The sequence below is a fragment of the Manis pentadactyla genome, chromosome 3 (genome assembly GCF_030020395.1).
Source record: "Manis pentadactyla isolate mManPen7 chromosome 3, mManPen7.hap1, whole genome shotgun sequence".
NCBI lineage: Eukaryota > Metazoa > Chordata > Mammalia > Pholidota > Manidae > Manis > Manis pentadactyla.
The window spans coordinates 130,890,001-130,905,516 of NC_080021.1; the positions used below are offsets into that span (position 1 = coordinate 130,890,001).

Sequence of the window (15,516 nt, forward strand, 5' to 3'; positions counted from 1 at the left end):
TCTATAGTCTCATCTCACTGTTTGATATTTCTATTAGTTGTATAAGTAGTTTAAATAAGTCTCCATCCATGCCTGTGGGTGTGTTTATTTCTCCTCTGGTCCATGTTTCCTCCTTGTATTTTAAGGTTTTGTTGTTTGTTGCCTACATATTTAGGATCCTCATGGATTTATCTTTTCTGTATAAACTTTATATAATTCATCTCTTTATCTCTAGTATTCCTTTTTGCTCTAAAATCTAACTTATTTGATATTAACCACTTTTACTTATTTTTGTTTAAGGTATCCATGGTATATATTTTTCCATCCTTTTACTTTCAACCTAATCATGACCTTGTACTTAAAGTAAGTTTTTTTGTAGACAGCACACTGTTGGGTCATTTTTATACACTCATTCAGTCCTCTCATTGGTACAGTTATCCTGTTCACATGGAGGGGGTAACTGATGAGTTATGATATCAGCCTGCCATTTTATTGTTTGTTTACTATTGGTTACTCCTGTATCTGTTCCTCTCTTCTTTCCTTTTCACGGGTTACCTAAGCATTTTATGGAAGCCCGTCTTAATTTATACTGTTTCCATGTTTATCTCTTTGGATAGTTTCTAGAGGTCACTCTGAATACTGCTATGTATACTACAGGTCCACACACACTGAAACACACATTGGGATCAACATTTTACTACTTGGGGTGCATTGTGAGAACCTTGCTTCCATTTGAGTCCCTTTCCTTTTTTCATTATCTTGAGTTCTTCTTCCACATTCATGAGCACCATGTCGGATGATGTAAGTTTTGCTTCAACCATCAAACATGGTTTAAGAGATTCTTGAGGACTTTGTTTTATATCTCTCCCTATTTTTTACCCATGATGATGTTCTTCATTCTTTTGTGAATTTACAGTACGTCTTTTGTTGTGATATCATTCAGTTTAGATCTTTTTCCTAGACATCCTTTACACGTGGGTTGGTCAGCAACAATGTCCCTTAATTTTCCATCTGCCAAGAATGTCCTTATTTCCATTTCATCCCTGGAGGATGTTCTCACCAGATACAGAATTCACGATTGACAGTCTCCTTCCTTCAGGACTGGAAAACTGCATTTTCCTCTGGCTTCCATGCTTTCAGATGAGAATTCTGTTGGCCTTTGAACTGGTGTTCCCATGTAGGCAATCTGTCATTTTCCTCTGGCTGTTTCCAAGAGCTTTCCTTTGTTGTTGTTTTTAGTTTTCAGGATTTTAATTCTAGTGTTTCTTTCTGTGGACTTGGGGTTTCACTCAGTTCCTTGACTCTATAGGTTTACGGCTTTCCAAATTGGGAGAAACTTTAGCTGTTATTTCTTAGGATACATTTTCAGTCTCTCTCTCTTCTCTCTTTCTGGACTTCTGAAAATGCAAATGCTAACTCTCTCATTGTCCCACAGATACTCAGTACTTTGCTTATTTTTTCCCGAGTATTCTCTCTGTGTTCAGACTGGGGAAATTCTGTGGCTCTGTCCTCAAGTTCCATCCCCTGTCATCTCTCCACTCTATTACTAAGACCTCAGGGAGTTTTTTTCTGTGATGCTTGTATTTTTCAGTTCTGCAATTACACTTACTTCTTCTTCATGGCTTCTATTTCTTTGCGGAGATTTCCTATTTTTTCATTTGTTTCAAGAGAATTGATCATTTCTGGTTGAAGTGTATGAGGGTTGTTCTAACTTCTTGTCAGATAATTTCAACACTTGATTCATTGTGGTGTTGTGTATGCTGTTTTTCTCATTCAACATTGTGATTTTCCTGCTTCTTGCTAAAGTGATTATTGCAGCATATTTTACACATTTTGGACATTATGTTAAGACACACTGTATCCTATTAGGCAATATTTTATGTGGCAGTCTGGCAGAAGTGTAGTCATAGGCCCAGATGGTGTGTATACTCAGCTTCTGGCGAGCCCTTGTGGAAGGCGCCTGGGTGAAAGAGGGGCACTGAGTCCACACCGCCTCAGTCCACACAACGGGTGAGGGTTCATCTCTCACTGGGCCCCACTGACACACGGGAGAGCAGAACAGGAATGCCCACTACCCACCTGCCTCACACCCATCCTGCCTCCTTGGGCTCAGCCTGTCGCTGGGGACTTCTGACACCAGACCTGGGGGAACTGGAGTATGAACTGGCCCTTTCCATGTGGCCTGGTTCTGGCTTGTCCCTGCCCAGTGTGCATGGATGTTCAGCTCTCTCTGGGTCTTGCTCACACCAGGAAGTGAAGTCGTCACCAGCCCTGAGGTGCACCACTGTGTCCACCCATTAATGTCAGTAGAGTGGAAGCTTGTCCCCCACCTGGTCTCCAGTGCCACCAGTGGGGGGAGAGTGGTGGTGGGCTGAGAATCTGAGTGGGGACTAGTCCTGCCTCATACTGCCTTGGTCAAGCTCATTGCTGGTGATGGGGTGGTGGCTCAGCTTGCCTCTGGACCCTGATGACACTGGCCTGCAGGGGGTAAGTGAAAATCACCTTTTCCCCAGTCCTTTGGCTGGGCAGGGGTGGACAGGCTTTTCTTGGAGCTTTATCCCCTTGCCTTTTGGTGGTTCCAGGTTGGAGGTTTCTCTGCAACCCTATGTGGAATATACGGGAGGCTAATGAGGCTGAGGCAACTCACCACCATGCTTTTCGTCAAGTCTAGAAGTTCTTAGGCCCTCCACCTTTTTCCTATATTTTCAGAGTCAGCTTCTGCTTCTGCTAAATCTAAATCTAAGATTTTAAAGCTGTGAGAAAGAGGATCTGTAAAGAATCCCATTTTGGTGGGATTGAAAGTGCCTTTTTTTTTTTTCCAAATATGCCATGTGGAAAAGAAATCTCAATATTTTTCCCCTGAAAGAAAAGGAATCAATCATAAATCTAAAATTTCATTCTTGTGAAAAGAAAAATGAGGGCTAGCTAACTCTTTTTTTTTAAGTTAAAAGTTTTAATGTAATTCCCAAATACATTTCATACGACAATCTTACATGAATGCATGGGCGTTACGTGGTCTCACGTGCCACTAGCGGGCTAAGGCTGAAAGCAGAGAAGTGTGGTGGACCTGCTGGGGGCCTCTGGTGTCCTCCCTCCAGGCTCAGGCCCCCCCGGGGAAGGGTGGCACAGCTGTGGAGACCAGGCCTTCTCTCTGCCCTTGGAGGGTGTGCTGGGTGGCTTCCTCAGGAGTCCCTCGTCCCCATGGTCAGGGACTTTCCCAGGCCTCCCCAAGCGGGTGGAACCCCATGACTCTGGCTGCTCCAGGTGGGGGTGCTGTGAGAACTGTCTGAAACAAGTCCCTGCCCCATCCTCACAGGCCCTGCCAGGGCTCCCCACCTCTCACAGAGGCCCCTGCCCGGGATGGCCCAGGGGCAGTGAGGTCCAGGGCTGGGCAGGGAATGGCCAACAGCCGAAGGAGGGATGTGCCCAGGGCCAGGGCCCCTCTTCTGGGTGAGCTCTCTCTAGGCCTGGGCCCCACCTTTCATCACAGCATGACATGGCCTGCAGGAACCCAGGTGGGAAAAGGGGGTCTTCCCCCACAAGTGGCCCCCGGCACCCTCAGCTCCCTGGAAAGGCCCTAGAACCAAGGCCAGGGTCACAGGGAGAAGGACGCAGCTGTGACAGAGCCGGGTGTGCTTACTGCACAGACTGTGGCCTTCCCAGCCAGGAGTGTGGTTCCCGAGCCCTTTGCCTCCACACTGCAGGAGGGCGGGAGGGCCACAGACAGACAACAAAGCAGCATGCTTGTGGGCAGCTGGCTCCCCGTGCCATGTGCTCCCGGCCATCTGCTCTCCCCCTTCACCCCCAGTGCCACCTCTGGTGGCTCCTCACGGAGCTGGGATGTTGCTGTTGCTGTCGCCCTCGTTGGATGGGACACCCTCGGATTTGGGGGTGGGGGCCTTGGCCTCCTGCCCCTGCTCCACGTGGCTGCGCAGGGCAAGGATGTGACGGTGCAGGGCTCTGAACACTGGCATGTGTCCTCGCAACTGGCCGAGATCAGGAAGACCTTCACGCCTGGTCCTCTGTGTTCGTGGCTGTGATGTGAACAACGTTCTCACTGGCCTTGTCGATCTGTGTCTGGGCCCACAGCTTGGTGCTGAGGATCAGCCGCAGGCTGCCCTGGGTCTGCATCACTAGATCGGACTGTAACCTCCCGTTGTCCACCGACGCCATGCCCTTGGGTCCGCGCAGCCCCTGGCCCCTCTCCACCCATGACTGTGAGGTCCTGTCCAGGATGAGCAGCTCACACTGGAGCCTACACGGTGCTCTCGGCCTCCTCTCTGGTGCTGACGTCCACTTTCCGACAAGCACTTCCAAGCCATTGCCTCGGAGTAGGCGGCTGCAGACTTGGCAGGGCCCCTTTCCCCGGGGCAGACTCCTGGACAGGGACTCAGACCCGGACTTGGAGGCTGTGCGCCCCCTGTTGGCATACGAGCTGACCTCACCAAATCTGGGCGGGCTCGGCACACGCTTGCTCGCGTCCTGTCCAGTACGAATTTGTTGCTGGTGACGTTGGCACCATTGGTCAAGTTCTCCAAGCTTAATTCTGTCCCTCAAGTTCTGCCCAAACACAAACGCCTGCTATGCAATTCGCTCTTTTTTCTTAGTTTTCATCTTCAGAGGTATTGCTAGACTCATTTTTCTGGGGCACTTTCTCCTGGAGCGCTCCCACCTCTTCAGAAGGACCTCTCTGAGCAGGGTCGTCAGGCAGGGCTGAAGCCGCTGTCCGCGCAGCCCACTGGGATGCTGACCCCATCGGTGCCACTGCCCGGGGCCTCCAGGGAGAGGGCCTTCGGCGGGGGGGCTGGAATGTCACCGGGCGAAACACACTCCGTGGGTACCCCGGGCTTCTGGCTGCGCGGACCTGCGCCGGTGCCTGGCAGTGGATCAGCAGAGCCCGCTGCCCTTTCCCTCTGGTTCAGACTCAGAATTGCCTGCGGATGGCTTGCAGAAGGTCGATGGCATAAAGACATTATTTTTTGTTACTGATTGTGAAGGTGGGAACTGGGTCAGAGAGGATGTTCCTTCTCGCTTGACAGGAGGGCAGTGATTTCCATCTTCTCTGTCAGAATCTTCTCCAACTTCAGGGCTGGAGCCTCCAGCGGACCTCAAAAAGGAAGACACCGACAAATGAAGAACAGAGGTGCCAGCCAAGGTCTGAATGTTGTGGGGGAGGGTGGGGTGAGGGTCAAACCCCAGGCGGGACTGGAAGATGAGGGAAGCTGCCCAGCCAGGGGACTCGCTCGCGGGTCTTTCCGGGCTCCCTGGTGGGTCCAGTAGGCACATTTCAGGCTCAGCAGCACCTTGGTCTGGGGCTGTGGTCCAGGAGGCCTCAGCCAGGCTCAGAGTAAGCACTCGGCACAGCCTGCTTTCTCCGGGCCAGAGATCTTAACAGGGACGCGGCACGCGCTCCCCCAGCTGTCTGAGAGCCAGGATGCTGACGTCCAGAGGCTCTTCCCGGTGCTGAGTCGGCCGCGGCCAGAGTTCTGATGAGACGGAAAGAAGACAAGGTCCCTTTATAAGGTACGACCCAGTGAGCCACTGTTCGTTGTAAAGAACTTGCAGCTTTACATTGCCCCAAGGGCTGAGGACTAATGACTAGGCTGACGGTGTTGGATGGGACCCGATGGCTGATGGGTGCGCCGTTTCCTGTGCTCTGGCGTGGTGCAGAGCAGGATCCAAATCTGTTCTTGGTTGAGCGTCACTTCTTCCTGTGCGTGTCCTAGGCTTTGGTGGTTGCATCTGAATTTTAAGGTTTCCGTGAACACAGGGGCTGGTGATGTGACACAAGTCATCACTACAGGTCTGGGGCTGTGATACCCTGGGCAGCCTCCAGGGTAGTATGGCAGAGCGGGCTCCTCTCTTTTCCTGTTAAGAGTCACGTTAATGGGGACTGTTGTCAGGTAGCCAGAGGATAGAGTTTGCAATCCCCTGCCAGTTCTCACAGGAAAGGAAGAAGCTGGGCTTCAGGAGAGCTGGGTGGGGTGCTAGTGGGAGCAGGAGGCTCTAGGTCATGCTCATCAGCTGACTCGGGGTGACCCGTGCCATGGTGGGGTCCTCAGACTCCCCCTGCAGCTCCTCCCCAGAATCCGACAAGTCCTTTTGCTCTGCACAGCTCTTTGGTCCTTTAACCTTTTTTGTTCTCCAGGTCCAGCCACTAGCTAATTCTTGAAGTTGATCACTAATCAGAAAATGAGAGTGCAAAAAGATCACAGCTAGAGTAACTGCCTATCACTACCCGCACCCCCCGCCCCAATATTAGTACTTCCTCAGTTAACATGTTAGTAAAACATAGTTTAGCCTTTGTGCTGGAAAAGGAATAAAACCATTATATTGAAAATACTGTCTAAATGCACAAAACAGTATGATTCACAGATGGCTAAAGCCATCTAAAATATACAGTTGATACTAAAATCTCAACATGATTGGTTTTGTTATCCAAGATCAAATATAAATCTTCATTTTTGGCATTTTTCTCTCTCCTTGGCTTTCATTATTCAGAACATTTGTAATACTTCTTATATTTCTTTCTTTATTTCCATCACTCTAACTCCCCAGGGATTTTAAACCTCATCAAGCATCAAATGGCACCATTCTGTCCACCTTGTTAGTGCAGGTGGGGGTGTTAAACTTCTTTGAGCACCTGCTTTGTGCCAGGAAATGTGCTCGGAGCTGGAGATCCAGCAAAGGACGAGACATGCTCTCACAGAACTTATGTTTAATTAGAGTGAAGAGGCTAGGAACAAAGAAAATTATCAGACAGCTAAGTGTGCAACATGTTAAAATAGGGCAGTGTGTAGAGATCATCTGGGGGGCCAGTTTCAATTTGACAGTCCAGTAAGTCCTCTTATAAGGAATTGTGAGCCAAGTTAAGACCTGAATGGCAAGAAAGTAACTTCCTGGAAGGCCATTCAGAGAAAAGAGGAGAGCTGGCACAGAGGTCCCAGGACAGGGTGAGCTTGGCATGTCCAGGGGAGTCAAAAAAGGACAATACTTCTTATATGCCATGGAAAAAGAGGCGAAGGTATATAATGAGAGTGAAGAAAATCAGGTGCCATTCACATAGAGGAACATCGAAGAACAAGAATATGGAATTTGGATTTTATTTAAATGGTAATTGACAGCTGCCGAAGACCAGGGAGTTACATCATGGTATTCTACAAGCTCTCTGACTGCTTCATAGATAAGATAGGTAGGCAAACAGTGCTCCAAGAGTTCAGGTGAGAGGGTGGCAGCCGGAGCCAGGATGGGGGTCATGGAGTGGGCAACGCATGCACAGTACTGGGGTGAGCTTCCTGCGGAGCTGGGTGTGGGAGTGGAGGTGGGAAGGCCAGGCTGTAGCAGACATCACAGGTAAATCCCGAAGGGCTCTTCGTTTGCCTCTGTGGCTGGCTCCCCTCCCACTAGTTTTCTTCCCTGTGTTTCTCTTAGAAGGAGTAGATTCCCACTCTACTCCATGGAAAGGGCCTAAACTTCTCTCCACTTTCTCTCAGGAGGAAGAGATTGACCTGATTAGCGATTGAGCAGGAGGCCCCTGGTTCAGGACCCTCTTGAGCTCCCCTTTCTCAGGGCCAGCTGTCCTTTGTCCCTGTAGTTCTGCATGTGTGCCTGGGATGGAGTGCATTTGTTTAAACCCAATTGTTTGAAGATATAAAGCCACCCTCTCTTTTTACCATGTTTATTGGTGATAAGACTGATGTTTGGATCTCAAGGTGTCTCTCCCTTATGTTCTAAGTTTCAACTGGCTCCAAACTCAGAAGGGGAAGGCATAATTATTATTTCTCCCCCAATTCAGTATATTAGTGTTCCATCCAAGACTACTGATAAATTGGGAAGAACGTGCATCTGTGCAGAGAATAATACATGCTGATTTATTACAGATTTTTAAAAAGAAGACTGTTTTTGCTTGGCTAATAATATGTGGGGATTTCTTTTTCTTATCAGCAATGCTTTCAGGAAAAACAGGAAAAACATGATTAGGAAGGCTCCTAAGGGACAATGTGTCTTGTTTTGGGACCAATGCATTTTTCTCCCTTTCTTGTGTAATGCAAATGTAGTACAATTTTAAAAAATCTTCCTATTTAAATATAATGGATAAATAATGGGAAAATTTGGAAAATTACCCTCAAATTTCATCATTTTAACTCAGGTTTTCCCACACTCTTTCTTCTTTATATACATGGAAAAATAATTCAGAATGGGGAAACAATATAAACAGTCTGAGGATAATGACCCCTAGAGAATCTTAATAACATAAAGAGCCCCAGGAAATAGAATTCCCAACAATTATATAATGACAATTCGCACTGTACAATCTCATGCTCTAAAACAGATGGATTTTGAGTTGAAAAGCATAACCAGCACAGAAATAAAGTAAATGCTGTGACATCCCACAGGGAGTATGACAATCACTCTATTTCTTGAATATGAATTGCACTGAGCTTGCTGTGTCAGGAAGACCCCAGTGTCTGCAAACATCCTGGCCTAACCTGGGTTTAGAGTGCTTCTTTCATCTCCCGAGGCAGGAGACGCATGGCATGGGCTCTAGTCGGCCTCCCCGTCACAGGTGTGGGAGGGGCCTGTCGCCTGTCTGAGGCCGCACCTCTTTCACCTGCAGCTTTCCTCAGGAGAGCTCAGCGGCATGCTGGCACCACTCTATTCCTACAAGGCCATTCCACTTCCAGAAAAATAGTAATGTGAGGGCTCAGGGGAGAGGGAGGTCATGGGCATCTGTTCAGTGGTTTATGCATATGAGGACTTTAGCATGTTTACAACTTTGCTTGAGAAAAGAATGGTAGCACAAATGAGCCAAGGATCTATGAATTAGATTTTCCAGAATCCCCTTCCTAGCATGGTTTTGGGTTAGTCAGTGAAAGGAACTTGTGTGGACTTGGAAAAATGGAGATGAAGACAGTGCAGGCTTCTTGGGAATCTTGCAGCAGGCAGACAGCACACGCCAGGCTGCAGCGACCTGCAGGTGAGCTCCAAGGGATCCCCGCGTTGGTGCTGGCGGGGAGGAGTGGCCGTGGGCCCAGGACCAGTGCTGCCCTGGCCCTTTCCGTGCGTAAACCTCCACTTCCTTGTGTTAAAATCCTCCCACTGGTTGGCCAAAACCTTTCCTATAGGAAGAATAATTTCTTCAGCATCTACTGGAGGCAGTTCAAGATGACAGAAAGGTTCTTCTGAACTTTTCATTGCATAATGATATCCTGTTGTTCTAAAAGAGAGCATAGTTGGATAATGGTTGAAGGCTTTTTATGTGAATTTTGAGTAGCATTTCCTGAAGTGGACTGAATGATCTTAACATAATTTAGGGAAGGCTCTTACATTTTGTTCTCAGAAAGACAGTTTTGCATGTAGCAAAACTATTTCCTTAATTAGATGTCATCATATTTTACCACCATTTTTACATATTGCTCTACTTTTTTACAAGTGCTTTCTGTTTTCTACATGACTTAAGAGACTAATACATTAAAAGAATTATTTAAAATCTATTATTATTATAACTTTGGTTTATAAATCCACATTTTGTTACCTACACATCTTATGAGACTAATGCATTCAAAATAATTATTAGTCCATGTATTTGGGTACTCAATCTATAAAGATATAATTGTGTTACATCAACAACCAAAAAAAGTGGGGAGCAGAACTTTGATGTTATTGAAATGAAATTGGCATAAATTCAAATTAGAGTGTTAAAGCTACAGGCTGTTGACTATAATCTGCATGATAACCACCATGAAAGTGGCTGTCATATGTCTGCAAAAGGAAATGAAATAGAAATTTAAATATCTCACTAAAAAGTCAACTGAACACACAAGAAGACTGTTATGCATCACATGAGGGACAAAACTGCTATATGGCATATAGAAAACAAAGAGCAAAGTGACAGAAGTAAGTCCCTCCTACCAGAAGTTGCTGGAACACTGACCACGCCAAGTGCTGGGGATGTAAAGAGCAACAGCAGCTCACACTCAGTGGAAGAATATCGTGCAGCTACTCTGGCAACTTCTTCTAAAACCAAACAGATTCTTACCTTAGGATCCAGCAATCATGCTCTTTGTCATTTTCCCAAAGGAGTTGGAATCCTGTGTCCGCACAAAAATCAACTTACAGATGTTTATAACAGCTTTATGCATAATTGAGAAATGTTGGAAGTAACCAAGATGTCCTGTAGCAATTGAATGTATAAATAAAGTGTGGTGCATCCAGATAAAGGGATATTTATTCAGCACCAAAAATAAATAAGCAATCAAGCCATCAAAAGACAGGGAGGAACCTCAAATGCCTATCACTCCGTGAGTGAAGCCAATACGAAAAGGCTACTTACCATTTGATTCTGAGTACCTGACATTCTGGAAATGGCGTAACTATGGGAACAGTAAAAACAATCAGTGGTTGCCTAGGGATAAGGGAGGAGGGATGAATAGGCAGAAGGTAGGGGAATTTTGGGGAAGTGAAACTACCCTGTATGACACCATAATGATGGGCACATGTCATTCTGCATTTGTCCAGACCCTTAGAATACACAGCACTAAACATGACTTCTGATGTAAACTATGGACTTTAGGAAATGATGTGTCAGTGTAGGTTCAGCAATTGTAACAAGTGTATTTTTGTTATGGGGGATATTGATAATGGAGGAGGCTAACCAGGGGTGGAGACAGGAGATAGAAAAAATCTTTGCACCTTCCTCCCAATTTTTCTGTGAACATAAAACTGCTCTAAAATATTAAAGACTATTTTTTAAAGAATTAATATTTAAATTCATTAGCACTTCCAAAAACTTAAGTGGTGGAAACTTCTCCTAACTCATTCTGTGAATCCAGTATTATCCAGTTACACAACCAGAGTAATAAGAAAAAAAAAAGAAAACCACTGACAACTACATTTTTATAAATACAGACACAAAAATCCTCAACAAAATGCTAGTAAACAGAATCCAGCAATATATACCATGACTGTGAGATTCATCTTGGAAATGGAAGATCAGCTTAACATTCAAAAATCAGTTAATGTAATGCACCATATTAATTATATTAAAACAAATACTGCATGATCTTCTCAATAGACATAAGAAGATCATTTTAGAATATCCAACACCCTTTCATGATTAAGACACTGAACAAACTAGAATTTGAAGAGCATTTTCCCAACCTTAAAAAGAGCATGAACATAAAACCTACAATTAACTTTGTTCTCAATAGTTAAAGATTGATTTACCCTACTATTAGGAACAAGGCAGGTACGTCCACTCTTGCCATTTCTATGCAACACTATAGCGGATATTCCAGCCAGAGCAATTAGGCAAGACAATGAAATAAAAGGTAACCAGATAAGAAAAGAAGAAGCAGAGCTCTTGGTAGATGACATAATTTTGTATATGGCCTAGAAAATCCACTGAGAAGTTATTGGAAAATGCAAACAAGTTCAGGCAAGGTTGTACTATTAAGATTAAATGTAAGCATCAATCAATTAATTATGCAAACATCATATGTAAGCTTAAAATGCAAAACTCTATACTGGCCTATGAACCCCCTGAAAATAAAATCAAGAAAACAATTTCACTTATAGTGGCAACAAAGATAATGAAATAGGAATAAAGTCAATGAAAAAAGTTTAGGACTCATACTCTGAAAACTATTAAACATTATTGAAAGAAATCAAATATCTTAATAAATGAAAAGGCAACCCATGTTCATGGATTAGTAGACAATATTGTTAAGAAGGCAACACTTACCAAATTGAGACATGCATTTGACAAAATCCATAACAAAATCCAGGCTGGACTCTTTAGAAATTGACAAGATGATCCTAAAATTCATAATGGAACTCAAGGGACCCAAAGCAACCAATACAATCTTGAAAAAAGAACAAATTTGGAAGAATCACACTCCCAGATTTCAAAACTTGCTACAAAGCTATAGAAATCTACATGCTTATTAAGTGTTATTAAATAGCACCAGCTGACATTTTCAGAACAAAGAACTGTTATTTCCCAGGTGTTATCCATGCAATGACTTCAGTTGAAGTTTTATAAATGGGCATGGTATACACTGAAACTATGCTGTGTGTGTTTATCCACCTAAGCATCTTCCATGCGGTGATGAATACAATCACATATTTAGAAAAATATAACAGAATATTCTTGCTTTAGAGTGCATCAGTAGTGCAATACAGTTGTGAAATATATAGAAAACTAGCCTCCTTTGCCTTTCCAGTGGCCTTTTTGACAATGTACAGGAAGACTTGCCAAACTATGGTGTAGAGGCCAAACATGGCCTGTGGTCTATTTTTGTATTGCCATTGAGAAAAAAAATGCTTTGACATGCTTAAGGGTCAAAAAAAAGATAAAGATGAAAGATAAAGATTAAGACAAAGCAACAAAGAATGTATGTAGCCCACAAAACTTAAAATATTTGCTATCTGGGCCTTTACAGAAAACACTTGCCACTGTCTGATGTACACTTCAGGCTGTAAATGTTAGTATAGAAGGATTGCAAAGGTGGCCCCAATTCTTTTCCTATATTCTTGCAGTATAATGAGAATGCAGCTCCCTATCCAGAAGTGGACTGTATGTCCCACTCCCTTACGTCTGGGCTGGCCCTGTGCTTGTTTGGGCCCAAAGAATGTGGTGCAGGATGGGATGCCAGTGCTGAGCCTGTAACTCAGGAGGCCCTGCACTCTGGGCTCCCTTTCTCAGAATCCTTAGGAACAATCCTGGGCTAGCCTGCTGGAGGGTGAAAGGAGAGAGACAGTCAAGGGCTTCAGCCTACTGACAGTTGGCCTTCAGACACAGTAGAAGGTCCAGCCAATTTCAGCAGAACAATCCAGCTCCCCAGCTTGCTAGACCCACAACTAACCACAGTGATCCCAATGGTGAGAGGGCTCGAACCCCATGAGCAGGAACACAAATGTATATCTTTAAGCCTGCTGAGTTATGGGATGCTCTGTTGTGCAGCAGAACATAGCTGATGCATACATCTGAAATGCCGGGAAGGATTCCATACTATACACTCTGTATTTTATTAGTTGCTCTTGATCACACTCTTCTACCCAGCTGGGTATAAGAAAAATAGCTGCAGCAACTTAAATGTCTGGATGTGAGATAATCAGATTCCTACAGCTCAGGAATCAGACTCCTGCAGCTCAGCCTCCATATCATTTTTACCAGTGTGGATTTTTCTAATCTGGGGAAGCTGAGATTAATTACAAGTCTGGGCACAAAGCTGAGAACGTCAAGTGAGTATCTCCTAATACACAGTCACCCCCATTCTGGCCTCTGCTCAAGGGTCTCCTTTGTCACTTTCTTCTTGCTCCACTCCACTTTTCTTTATAGTGTTGGGGGAAAATTTTCCTCCACCGATTTATGCTGTATCATTTTCATTCCCATTTTCAGGAAGAAGAAACTGAGGATTTAAGTAACTTTCTCATAACTGTATTGCTAGTAAGAGGCAAAGCTGGGATTCTGATACAGGATTCCTTATAAAACAAAGCTTGGATTCTTTACACCTACCCTTCCCTTAAAACCTTTAAAATAAGAAATTCATTAGAATAATTCTGGAGCTCTGGCACCTACAGGGATGGAGAGGGTTCCCGGGCACATTTCTCCTCCTGCCCCCCACCTTGTACTGCTCTCCTGTCTTCATTGGCCCTTTCCTATCGTCAGAATCTTCCTCATTTTAGTATTTCCCTATTATTCATCAGCTCTCTTCATTTTCTTCTTGTTACAGGCTGGCAAGGGTTCCATCTCCTAGGAGATGATTTTGTGCAGCTTCACCAACCCTTTATATACTTCATACCCTTTTCTCACTTCTCATTATTGAATTCTGGGCTATCCTCCTTATACCTAACCTTCGCTTAAAACCTTCAGAACAAGAAATTGATTAGAATAATATGTGAGCATCATTAATGTATGCACTGAAATTATACCTGAATTTTATGATTCATACCTGCAGAGGATAATTTTATACATATTTATTAACACAGCTGGCTCTCAGCTCCAGGATTTCATGACCCAAAAAGCAAGAAAGAATGTTATAAATAATTAAAACTTACTCTGGGATAATTTTACCTATAGACCAGTTGAAAAATAGTAGAACTTGGCTTCAGCCCAGTGACATGATCAGCAAATTTTCTCTCTCACAAGCAAATGTAAAGTGAAATATTCAAAACCCACCATTTTGGTGGTCTGGAAATAGACCAAGTGCTCAAATTTGAGGAAGAATCATGGTAATCTTTGGCATTTTGGCCTGGGATGGTCTGATCCCTCAACTCCAAATCGTGGAGGTTTTCCTATGGTGGGTCTGTCCGTGAGTGTCCACAGCCCCTCTCCTGAGCAGAGGACGACCACTCCACCTGGAGCAGCGGGTGATGCGCGAGGCAATGGCAGTTGGACACAGACAGCTTCCTGGAGGTGGGTGAGCGGAGGAGGGCCGACTGTTGTCTCTGAGGCCGAGGTTGTGCTCAGAGTTTGGGAAAACACATTCCTGGTTAAACCTGCATGTTCTTGTTCTGGACACACACACCGTCCTGGCTGACCCTGGGTCTGCAGCCATGTGGCTGGGAGATTCCGCAGGGTCTCCGGCAAAGGAAAATCCCAGCTGGCTTGAAGAGGGCCTGACCTCTGAATGTGCCCCCCTCCTCACGATGGCTGCACACAGCAGGAGATGCACATTATTTTAGCCCTGGCTGAACAAATAAATAAACAAGCAGGATAACCAACAACTTTCAGGGAAAAACGTCAGAATCCAGAGTCGCTACTAAATGTTATCTAAAATGTCTACTTTTCAACGAAATAAGTACAACATGGAAATTACAAACAAAATTTGTAAAAAAAAAATTATAAAAGAAATTGGTAAGTTTAACCGAGATGATGTGAGAGGGAGGATCTTTGATAGATTCTGTCTCTGACAGGGCGTAATTGTTGTATTTAGTAACCAAAGACTTCAAAGTAGCTATTGAAGACATATTCATAGAACTAAAGGAAACTCGAGAATTGAAGGAAATTAAGACAACACTGAGTCAACACAGAGATTCTAATAAAGATACAGAAATTACTAAAAAGAATGAAATGGGAATTCTGGACTTGACAAGTAAAATAACCTGAAATGTAAAATTTAGTAGGAGAGGTCAATGAAAACTTTGAGCTGGCAGAAGAAATAATGAGTAAACTTAGAATCAGATTAGTATCAATTATTCAGTATGATGATTAGAGAAGGAAAAAGAAAGACTAAGCAAATGAACAGTGTCTTAGTGTCTGTGACCTAAAGGAGAACATGAAGTGTATCAGATGAAGGACACTGGGAGCCCCAGTGGGTGAGGACAGAGAAAGGGGAAGGCAATGTATTTGAAGAAAAATGACAAAACTCTTTATGATTTCAATGAATACAGTAACCCACGCACCCAGGAGGTCCAACAAACCTCAGTGAAAAAAATCCCTATGTAGAAGAGTACACATTGTATAGTTACACTTATATGAAATGTCTGTAAAAGGCTAACTTGTAGACCCAGAAAGAAGATCAGTGGTTGCTC

At 44.4% G+C, this 15,516-nt stretch overlaps 1 pseudogene; it reads right to left on the bottom strand.

The window, feature by feature from the left end:
* Window positions 1-3,440: 3,440 nt before the first annotated feature.
* Window positions 3,441-5,265, bottom strand: LOC118926327 (ran-binding protein 3-like; annotated as a pseudogene).
* Between the last annotated feature and the right edge of the window lie 10,251 nt (window positions 5,266-15,516).